Genomic DNA, 12,387 nt, shown 5'->3' with positions numbered 1-12,387 from the left:
TCTGCAGAGCTGCTCTCCAGTAGGTTGACCCCCAACCTATTCTGATGCATGGGGTTATTCCTCCCCAATGCAGGACCCTGCACTTGCCTCTGTTGAATCTCATTAGGTTCCTCTCTGCCCAACTCACTAGCCTGTCCAGGCTGAATCTAAAATCAGGGTGAAATGACACTTATGGATAAAGGAAAAAATGTAACTTCACATTTCATTTGCACAGAGGGTACTCCAAAATATTCTGTATTTTAGAATCTTTAGGTCTTACTACACAGAAACACTTTACCTAAATTAATTAAGCAACCTAACCTTTCCAGTTCTTACTTAGCAGAGAAAAGCTTATTTTTTGGAGGAATGATCCGATGCCTGCTTAAGTCAATAATACCGTGTGGTGGTTTGGTGTCTGGCAAAGTTTTGGTAGTGGGGGAGAGGGTTACAGAGTTGGCTCCTGTAAGAGACTTTGAGAAGCACACCCCCACACACACACAAACCCACACACCCACACACACCCGGATCCAATTTCAGACCTTCCTCTGGCCAAGGGCAGACCAATGGCACGTTTGTGAATAAGTATTTAAGAGTGAAAGAAGCGGTTGATCGTGGGCTTTTGCTTTGTCTGTCTCCGTTGGTGAGCGGGAGAGCAAAGGGGGATGGGAGAGAGACAACCCTGCAGACATCAAGGTCAGTGAGGAAGGAGAGGGGGAGCTGTGCCGGAGCAGACGTTCCCCTGCAGCCCCTGGAGCCCAGTGGTGGCCCAGAGGTTGGCCTGCAGCCTGTGGAGGGCCCCTGGCTGGAGGAGCAGGGACCGGGCCCGAAGCAGCCATGGCTCCAAGGCAGCCCATGTTGGAGCAGTCCGTCGGTGGGAGGGCGGCAGCCCTGGGAGGGACCCGCGCTGGGGCGGTTCTGGGGAGTTGTGGCCCCGCGGGAAGGACTCCCGTTGGGGCAGTGGGTGGAGGGCTGTCTGCCGGGAGAGGGACCCCAAGGTGGAACAGGGGAGGTCTGCGAGGGCCCCTCTCCCTGAGGAGAAGGAGCAGCAGAAACACCTTGTGCCGGACGGACTGTAACCCCCATTCCCTGCCCCCTGTGCTGCTGGTGGGGAAGAGGGAGCAGAGCTGAGCCCAGGAAGACCGGAGGGGTGGGGGGAAGGTGTGTTGTATTTAAGACCTGGTTGTGCTGCTCATTATGCTTGATGGTAGTGGTTGTTTGTATTAAATTTATGTTGTTCTCCCCAGATTGAGTCTGTCTTTTGCCCGTGACCATAACTGGTGGGTGAGCCCCCCCCTGTCCTTTGTCTCAACCCTGGAGCCTTTTTGGTTGTATTTTCTCCTCCCCATCCCTCAGGGGACGGGGTGGGGGTTAGTGAGCTGCAGCGTGGTGCTTTCAGCCTGGTAGGCTCAAACCACAACATACTGCTCTGGTCGCTTTCTGTGGTTTCGCATGCGGTTCACAATTAGTCATAAGACATTATGGTGGAAACAAATTCTGTCTGTCTGCCTAAGTAACGAATAACAACTTATGCCTATCACTAGTACATTGCCTATGGAAGAACAAAACATTTTGTTCCGTCATTTGCATGCAATGTGTGTGGAACCTCTCCAAACTATTCCTTTTTCAGAAATCATTAAAGAAACACAATGTCAAACCTGAATTCACTGTAAGTGTTCCTATAAAAATAATGACATCTGAATAAATGCAAAGAACTTTGAGAGAGGGAAAGCGCTATCTGTAGAATTTACCAGTGAAGGATTTTTGTTAAAGCTATTCTTCATTCAGCAAAAATATACTGCAGAAACAGACACAATTGAGTCTGATGCCATTAGAATTGATGTGTACCTTTTTTGTTTATTTTTCCTCTGTATTTTCCATTTGTTTCTTTTCTATATTTTAGCAATAATATTTCCAGAATGAGACAGCCTGGAAATTGATACAATGGCTCCATTTGTAATAGAGACAGAAATACAATACAAGGACAACACATACATTCAGTTAAGGTCTAAAGACACAAAGCATCCTATTTTGTATTTATTTGGCTTCTTATGGAGTCATACTGTCCTCCGATTGAAAATACTGGAAAATATCCTGAAATTTTACAGTAGACAGACCAGCTCCACACTAGGGAACATATAGTGAAGTATGTCCGTAACAAAGAAATCCTACATCTTGTCAAAAGAAGAGTACAGGTGAAAAAACTATACTGTATTTTGTACAAAAACTTTGACTGGATTTTTCTTCCTTTTGGGTTATATCCTAAGTGTTCTTTTTTGCATTTTTACTTTTCCAATTGTAGAGGTTTCATCTAAAATTGAGGAAAACATCCTTTCCTTAATTTTGTGCCTAACTCTTCAATCTGATTAGTTTTTTACTGGAAAGAATGCTATTTCTTTCATCATCTTCCCTATCCCCTTAAAGAAAAGTGAAGTGTACATTCTGAGGCTTCTGCTTTTCATAGTATTTTTAAAATTGCAGTCCTGGCAATTCTGATAAAGTTATGCAGAAATGGAAAAGCTGCTGTATAATATAGCCAAACTTCATTTAGGCTATCTTTAACCTTAAAAATAATTTTAGCACTTTCCACCTTTACCTGTAATTAAAAACAATGTATAACAGTTGTTAAAGATAGTAATATAATTGTTATCTAAATCTTCAGAAGGTTTGAAACTGTGCTGTTTGATAGAGTGTAAGAGCGTGTAAAGTAATACTACTTCCTATGGCTTTTTTCAGAATGACAAATAAGATCGCCTACGTTTTCATTTCAGACTCAAATGCTAGTCTTTGCATTTTTTTTTTCTTCCATCAATATTCCTGAAGTATCTCTTTAATTGCCTCCCTAGAAGGCAACAGGGTAATGCAGAATTAAGTAACGCCTTCAACCTCTATGCAATTACTTCTGTTTACACTCACCTACTCTAATTCTAAAGTTCTGCTGTGAAACATTTTATAATGATTTTTTTATCATTAGATGTTGTTAACATTAGTTGTTGTTAACACTAGGTGCTAATTTGTAGCAAAGTGTCTTTTCTAACAATGTAAATGCTTCTAGGTATTCACAAGTTAAAGTAAAGCCTTGCTGTTTTCTTGTCTTTGACTTTAAAGACAGTAAACATCATTACGTTTGGTAATAGTATTGACATTCTGTCATTATGCCTTGACCATCTCATGGAGGCATTTTTTGAAGAATTTTAAGAGTAAAAAGAGAAACATAATTCTCACAGATAATTAAAAAAAAAATATTGAGGAATAAAATTATGCCTGGATGAAGCATTCACAGTCTGAATTTTTTACAGATTCACCCACAGCCATTGTGTTAGAAACAACTGCTTTTTTTGTTGTTGTTTCAGTTGACACAATACCTTACATTTATATGAGAGGCTGTGCCAAAGTGCTACCAAAAGACCTGTGAAGGAATCCTTTTATAGCTTGTTGTGTAACTCTCAGAGCTGACTGGAACAAATTCCGTGCCAGAGCTATATTTTCCCACTACTGCAGGACACCGCGTAATCGTCCAGCAGCACATGTGCCTCTTAAAGTGGAACATTTTAACCTTCTACCAATTCCATTGACACAGATCACTTATCTACAGACTTCAAATTTCACTTCAAACTTCTGCCCTCCACTCCCATCCTCCATGCTGTAAATGCCTTTGGACCATTACTTTTGATACTTTAAGTACATGTTGGGTATTCCCCCAAGCTTTGAAAAATAACCAACAAAAGTGAAAGCAAATGGTCAAGTAAGCAATTCTGCTAAGGCAGTGCCCTTTTGAGCAGACTAACCTGAATGGTGGGGCTCGTGATCACTGTTGGGTGCAAAATCTCGACGTATTAACTTTTATGTATTTAAGTAGGTTCAGACCTCATCTTTAGAACATTCAGGGGAAAACCTTGGCTGTCTCAAATTTTGGCATAGAGTTAGAACCCAAGGCTGTAACTAAACTTGGTACTTATATCATTAGATAGCCGTTGAACTTGGCGGTTGTGGGTTTTTTTCTTTTACTATTTACACAGATCTTCTTTAGAAAATCATTGTATCACTGCTGCCAGCCCAACTCAGGACATCATAAATATATTATTTTCAGTCAGCTTTAAGCATTGAGACTAAGCCAATCCCTTCCCACTCTAGTGCTTCAGTGTAACTGCATAAAATCACATTTTAAAGGGGTTTTGACCCTCCTCCTCAAATAATTATGGATCCTAGAAGGATAAAATGAAATTTCCTAAGGGGTAAAGTGCTTTTGCACCAGAAGACACAGAAAAATGTTGGGTTTTTTTTGAAATTCATTATTTATCAGGAAAAAAAAAAAAAAAGATAATATTTAAAGATTTTTTTCACTCAGATGAGATTTTTTTTAAACTGTCTTGTCCTCTGACAGTTTCTTTATCACTATCCCATTAAAACAGTGAACTACTGATCTGTGGAGATTTTTTAGCCCCCTATTCTCCCCTGTTAGCTCTGTTATCTATGTAACAACTGCTTCCAGAATTCAATGCAGATTTTGATTATGTTTTAAGGATTCATTATAACTTCGGATGCATCAGTAGAAACAGAAAAGACATACTGACTTAAATTTGAATCTCTGAAACTTAGTCTGCTATCATAAACTCTTTTTGCAGTCAGTACAGAGAAATTAAAAAAAAATCGGTAAATAATTAGTCTGATCAAGGATAAATTAATTGTATCCTGAAAGCTGTTTTGGGAAACACGTACAGGACCATGGAGTTATTACCTGAAGAGTACGGTAGATTTAAATTTGGACATATGAATTATGCTTAAAGACTGGGTAGAGAGTCCAATTCATAGAGAAAAATGGAACAACCAGGCTACAAAGTGGTATAGAAGACACAGGAAAATACAGTTGGATGTAGCATTGATTTTTAGGAATTTAAAGTAGAAGTGGGCAGATGCTGTGTGGAATCCTGCATGATGAGTTGAAGAAGTGGCTGAGGGGGAAGTTGAATCAAGTTGGTTTGCTGAGGTAAAAGCTGGCATTAGACATTGCTGAATGAGAAAAGTGGCCAGTACTCTACATTAACTCATGGTTGGCAGCAAGTGCCTTGTAGGAGCGGTTAAGACAGTGGAAGTGGAATAACTGGCAGTACAGAGGTAAACCAATTTAGGCTGCCACATTGTGGCAAGATGTTACTGCCTGGGTAGAGAAATTAGTTGTAAAGGCACGTCGTGTAAATGCCCATGTACTGAAAAGTTGGGCCACCAAGGAACATCAAAGCAACCAGCAAGTGGATCGGGCTGTTAAGGTGTTCCAAACAGATTTAGAATGGGAACATAAGGATGAGGTATTTTTAGCTCAGTGGGCTCATGATGCTTCCAGACACCAGGAAAGAGATGCAACATACAGACAGGCTCATGACCTAGGGGTGGATTTAACTATGGAAGATATTGCACAAGTTATCCATGATTGTGAAACACGTGATGCAATCAAACAAGCTAAATGGTTAAAAACTTTGTGGTATGGGGGACAATGATTGAAATATGAATATTGGGAGGGCTAGCAGATTGATTATATCACAATCCCTCAAACCCACCAGGGTATATGTTACGTACTTACAATGGTGGAAGCAAGCACTAGATGGAAACATATCCTCTACCTCATGCCGCTGCTCAGAACACTATCCTGGGCCTTAAAAAGTAAATCTTGTGGCAACACTGTACTCCAAATAGAATTGAGTTGGAGAGTAGGACTCATTTCAAAAACAATCTTATAGAAAACTGGGCTAAGGAACATGGTATGAGATGGGTATATCATATTCCCTATCATGTACCAGCCTCCAGAAAAATTGAACGATACATTGGACTGTTAAAAACTACCCTGAAAGCAATGGGTGGTGGAACCTTTACAAACTGGGACAAGCATTTAGCACAAGCCACCTGATTAGTTAACATCAGGGAATCCATTAACTTAACGAACTTTTGTGTAGAAAGATAAACCATAAACTAGTGATAGATATTACATAATGGTATGGAATAAGGGGTATAATGTCCTGATTTGAGCTAGAACAGAATGAATCCTCTGTTCAGTGATTTTACTTTTCAGATGCATCTCTTTCAAGTGGCTGTGCTTTCCGAAGTTAATGTCATATTTTTTCATAACAGTGACTGCTTCTAGAAGTGATCTTTAGGGTTACTACTGAGGAATGGTGTACAGAAAGACTCTTGCTTATACTTGCTTCTATAGAAACCAAGGTCCCTGCTAGATCTTGGGCTCCATGTTGAAGTGCTGTAAGTAAAAACTCCGCACTTGCATGGAGGAGCAGATAGGACAGGTGACTGAAAACTGACCAAGTGTTCTATTCCACTCTATATATGTCATACTCAGTATAAAGTTGAGGGATCACAAGGGTTAAGCCCTCTTCTTCAATGGCCAGTGTCCGAGGATGATTCTTCTTTCGTTCTTCTGCCTTCAATCCCAACTTGTGCATTCCTGAATCTAGTTCGTGGATCTGGTTCCCATCAGCCACTGAGTCCAGACTGGGACTTCCCCAGTGCCTGCCCTGCAGCATCAGTGGTGATGTATTGTCATAAGAGGAGTTGGATTCGATATTGGGTTTGTATATATTTATACATATTTAATTACTTGCTTAAAATTATTATCTTTTTTTTTGCTATTGTTTTATCAAAGTTGTTTCAGGTTTTTTCCAGCCTTTGAGTCTCTCTCCCTTATTTGCTTTTCTTTCCCTTTCTGGGAGGGGAGAGGTTTTGATAGAGAGCATCTGTCATTTGTCAGTGGCCAGCTCAGTGCTGACCTTTCACATATGTCACTATTATAAAATAAAATTTTCAAGTCAAAAGAAATTTATTTTTCCATTTGGTTCAGGTTTGTCTGGGTGTATAAGTATTAAAAAACCCTAAATAACTCTTCATAAACATGCATAAGAAATAGATAGCGGAAAGACACTGAGAAGAGTACGTACTAATTAGATAAATGCATAAGTTCTAGATCTAACAAATTAGTCAGTGACAATATAACATTTTTCATTAGTCTGGGATCAGCGTTCTCATCTTAAATAGAGATTTTTTTTTCAGTGACTCCAGGGGAAGCGAAGGTCTGTGATTAATGAAGAGTAACTGGGTACATATATCTGACAACAATAATCCATCCCTTCATTTCCTAAAGGAGAGATCCTTGCTTTGCAGGCTGGTAGTTCAGGTTCACACTGCTAAGCAACAAAGGTGTCTTGTCTCATTTAACAGGTGATTCCTACTTTATTCTTTCAAAGTGCGCTTGCAGGCTGATTTGCTCCAGAGAAGACCTTGGGGTCTGTGTACTAGTCAGATGAAATTAGTTAAAATCACTTAGATTCCAAGTACATCATAAGGTCGACTGTATCTCTGTGTTGAATGTTTTTTATAACCTGAACTGATAATTCTTCAGGCTGCAACTGGGCTGATAAATAAGAGGGACCAGAAAGTGAGCTTAAGCAATAAAGCCTCAGTAAAGTTTACTTACAGAAGCAGTTCTATAGTATGTTGCTCCCTTGTCCTTTTGCTAATGTTGCACCCTTGTACACTTTCAATGGGATTCAGTTCTGTTAACACAGCTGCTCAGTTACTCATCCATTATCAGAGAGGATCCAGAGGATGCAGTCGAGCATGTGGACAATGAGGAGGAAAATGCTGAGAAAGATGCGGAGGATATGGAGGATGCAGAGATATGGATGACAAGGAGGATGTGGAGGAGGAGGATGGGGAGGATGATGCAGAGGATGTGAAGGATGCAGAGGATGCGGAGGAGGCGGATGAGGAGGAGGAAAAGGAGGAGGAGGATGCAGAGGATGGGGAGGATGCAGAGGAGGAAGAGAAGGAAGAGAAGGAGCATACAGAGGATGCGAAGGAGGAGGAGGATACGGAGGAGAAGGATGTGCAGGAGGAGGATGTGGAGGTTGTAGAGGAGGATTAGAAGGAGGAGTATGTGGAAGATGAGAAAGAGGAGGAAGCAGAGGATGCAGAGGAGAAGGATGTGTAGGAAGTTGCATAGGAGGATGCGGAGGATGCAGATGAGGAGGATGTGTAGGAAGATGTGTAGGATGCGGAGGAGGAGGAGCAGGATAATGTGGAGGAGGAGGTGGTGGATGTGGAAAAGGATGTGGAGGAGGCAGAGGAGGAGGAGGAGAAAGTGGAGGATATGAATGTGGAGGATGCGGAGGAGGACATGGAGGAGGAGGATACGGAGGAGGAGGATGATGTGGAGGGGAAGGATGCGGAGATGGAAGATGCAGAGGAGGAGGACAAGGAGGAGGATACATATGAGGAGGCGGTGGAGGAGGATGCAGAGGAGGAGGAGGATGCAGAGAAGGATGTGGAGGATGCAGATGAGCAGGATGCAGAGGACAATGCATAGGATGTGGAGGAGGAGGAGGAGGAGGATGTGGAGGAGGAGGATGCAGATGAGAAGGATGCAGATGAGGATGTGGAGGTGGAAGATGCAGAGAATGAGGAGGAGGATGTGGAGGACGATGCATAGAATGCAGATGAGGAGGAGGAGGATGCAGAGGAGGAGAAGCATGCAGAGGATGAGATGGATGAGCATGCAGAGGAAGACAGTGTGGAGGAGAAAGATGCAGAGGATGCAGAGGTTGAGGAGGAGGAGGATGTGGGGAAGGAGGAAGCGGAGTAGGGTGTGGAGTTGGATGGTGTGGAAGAGACGGCTGCAGAGGATGTGGAGGAGGATGAGAAGAAGGATACAGACGAGAAGGATACAGAGGAGGATGAGGAGGAGCACGTGCAGGAGGGGAGGGAGAATGTGGAGGAGGAGGAGGTGGAGGAGAAGGAGATGAAGAAGAAAAAGAAGAATAAGAACAAGAAGAGGAAAAATAAGAAAATGAAGAAGAAGAGAAAGAAGAAAAAGAGGAAAAAGAAGTAGAAGTAGAAAAAGAAGAAGAAGAACAAGAACAAGAACTGCAGAGTGAGAAAAAGAAAATGCCTGGACACTGTGCAAACACTGCTCAACAACAGCCAAAGAAGTGGTGTGTTATCGACACTGTTTCAGTCACAAATTCAAAACACAGCACTGTGTAGACTGATGTGAAGAAAACTAATTCCCACCAGCCAGATGCTGTTTGGAGGACAATTAATCAAAGTAGAACTCTCATGTGACAAAAGTATATTGTATTGTATATTGCCAACAGTGTTGTAGCCAATTATGTTGTTTGTTACTAAGATAGTAACAAAGGATCTAGAGTAGTTGGGTTTGGGCTGAAACTATATGGTTTACAATGTGAAAATAAACATGTCAACCTGAAAGTGACTGTAAAAGGCTTATTATTAGTTTACTGTTAGTATTTCTAAATTTGTACTTCTATATAAAACCTAGCCATAATTTATGACTGCATTTTTCCAAATTATTTCAATTACATTCAGAATTTAGGGAAAAAAAAAATAGAAGAGATTAATATTCTAGAATATCCTACTACTGCATACTGAAAACATTCAGCTGACATAACACTTTACCGGGTTTACTCTCGGCCTTACATACTGCTACTGTGTTGAATTTATTACAGTACTCAAGCAGTAGGCAAAAGCTCCCAGTATTGCCCCTGCACTACAAAACTTAAAAGCCTTTTTTTTAAAAGAAGAGATCCTACATTCTGGAAATTACTCTCTGATCAAATTAAGATCATATCAGAACAGTTCTTTAAATTCAATATCATCATTTATGAACTGTTACCATGTGTGGGCAAAGCCAAAGCTAACCAAACAAAAATCCCAGTTATTTTGGATTGCCTGTCTGAAGCATGAAGACACCTGAGTTTTATGCTGAATTATGAGACTCTGACTTATGTATACTAATTTGAAAATATTTCTTCCCTATATTATGTTTTTCCATAATCCATAGAACGTCTTCGTGAAAGTGGTCCTACTTTTAGAGGAAAGTAGAAACTCTGCATGAGAAAAGGCTTCTGCATCTTTATGAGATTCTTAACATCCAAACTAGTTGTCTGAGATCATTCACAATTTGTTGTGGTTTTGCTAATATCTTCTCATCATATGCTAGATAACTCCAACTTTTTAAATATCTTCCTTTCTTTCAATTTTTCTGTCCATAAGCAGATTTTAGATGACTGCAAATATAAGTACTGTCCTGGTATGACAAGCTTCAAGATATTTCAAATGCAAAAGAAATGTAATTTTTTCTGCAGGCTGACTTGCCTAATTTAATTTTAGCCACCTGAAAGTTAAGTATGTGATACAAGCAACTCATCTTGGCACTCAATGTAGTTAATGGAAAGAGATGGTCTGAATGATTGTTAGACAGGTAGAGTGACTGTTCTTCCAGTTGTAAAATAATGACCTAAGACAAGTGGAAGAGACTTTCCATAATCTAGAGACAGATTTAGATGACTTAAGCTATGGATGGCTTAAACTATATAAAATGAATTCTATTTTTAAAGTCCATTAGATAACTAAGACCTAAAATTAAAATTAAAAAATGTTTAAAAATTTAGATGAAGAGTGTACATATAATTTTTTTTTACCTGGAGTAATGGATTGCAGGTATATCTACTACGAATCCTTGGCTTAGGCTTATACTATAGACAATAACTTGGTGAGCCTGCTGGCCTACTATATTAGTGCTTGACATTACTTGCAAATCAGAAAAAAAAAAAAAAAGAGAAACAAACTCATGCAAGTTTTGTTTCATTTTGTTTTCTTTCCAGCTAGTTCAGCTTGCAGGACTGAAAATGGCATGATTCTATGCCTGACTTGTTCCACTTTGTTCACATTTGAACTTGGGTTACTTCCTCCTGAAATTCTGTCTCCAAATGTCTGTTTGGATGTATCTTGTCAATCATGAGAACAGCAAGAATGGATCAAGCACAGGGAACAGGAAATGTTATATATTAATTACCATTTCTCAGATGACAAACAGGACTGACCTGATGAGCCTTTCTAATTAATTTAATTTCAGAATTGAAGAGTGTTAGTCACTGTTTGAAAGATATTTCAAATTAATATGTTAAATTCAAATTCAAACAGACTATGTGCTCTCACACAGAGCATTATGCCCATTTCTGTGGTGGGCTGACCCTGACTAGAAACCAAACACCCACCCTGCCTCTCTCCCACTCCCCCCTCTAAGAAGATGGGGAGAAAATAGAAGGAAGGCAAGAAGACTCGTGGATCAAGAGAAAGCCTGTTTAATAGGGAAAGCAAAAAGGGCACATGTAAGCAAAGCAGAAAGATAAATTCATCCACTGCTTCCCATGCAGACACATCCTGGGAAGCAGGGCCTCAGCATGCATAACAGTTGCTTAACAAAAAGCCATAACCACAAATATCCACGCATTCCTTCTCCTTTCCCTGGGATTTTATTGCTGAGCATGCTGTCTCTGGTCAGTTGAGGTCAGCTGTCCCCAGCCTACTCTTTGGTGGGGGAGGGGTGTGAGAGAAAACGTTCGCACCATGAAAGCACTGTTTGGCAACAGTTAAAACCAGCGTGCTATCAACACTGGTTTAGCCACAAATGCAAACCACAGCACCATACGTATAAGGAACATTAACTCCATCCCAGCCAGACACAGTACAATTACAATGCTAAGAAGCTATTTGTTAATGTCCTGAAACTCCTTGGTAACACACTTTGAGACCTGAATTTCTGCATGTTGCCCTAGTGCCATAATACAAAATAGCTCTCAAGGAGAGCTCAGGCTGACTTGCTTCTAGGATTGAGGTCTGGGAGGTCTCCCTAGAAAAATATCAGGTGTGACAGTGAGGGCCAGATCCTGTTAACAGTCCACACAGGTAGTCTCAGCCTTGGACACAGGAGTAGACATTTGTAATAGTGCAAATAGTATCTGTGGTACAGGGTGATGTAGTTTTTTAACCATACAGTCTTGGAAACAGAGTTTTGGATCTATTTATCTCCACTGACTATAGTCACAGTCATGAAAGTACCAACTTACCTCTTAACACTCTGCCAAAGGTTACCACTGAAATAATTTTCCTGTGCCTACCGCTCACACATGAGCTGTCCACTACTGTCACATCCTCCTACACTCTTTTCATCTGGCAACAAAATAAATGATACAAACAGATTGTGTCTTTAGAAGGCAATTGAGACCATATGCATCTGCTCAATGAATACTTGCTACTCAAATAAGTGCTTTTGTCTTCTCTAGAGAAGGCAATGATTTCCAGCTTCAGACTTGATCAGAGTGCTTCAAGTTTTCTAAATTCATTAAAAAGCCAGATACAATCCCTGAACTGCAGTACATCGATGGATTTCCATGGTGTTATCCTAAGGAGCTAGGCCTTTTCCTCTCTACATGTATGTTCTGAAATGGGCAACAAAAAAGAGAAAAACTATTGTGATTGAGGTTACTATAAGGGGAGACACTTCCTCATCCTTCACAGCATATAGAAATCAGAAAACCTGATCAGTAC

General features: G+C 40.6%; 1 pseudogene; it reads right to left on the bottom strand.

Moving 5' to 3' along the window:
• Positions 1-7,566: 7,566 nt before the first annotated feature.
• Positions 7,567-8,769, bottom strand: LOC104351790 (uncharacterized; annotated as a pseudogene).
• Between the last annotated feature and the right edge of the window lie 3,618 nt (positions 8,770-12,387).

This window comes from Leptosomus discolor, chromosome 1 (genome assembly GCF_034619465.1).
Source record: "Leptosomus discolor isolate bLepDis1 chromosome 1, bLepDis1.hap2, whole genome shotgun sequence".
NCBI classification, from domain to species: domain Eukaryota; kingdom Metazoa; phylum Chordata; class Aves; order Leptosomiformes; family Leptosomidae; genus Leptosomus; species Leptosomus discolor.
Note: the sequence above shows the minus strand (reverse complement) of the source record. Positions and strands in the feature narration are given on the sequence as shown.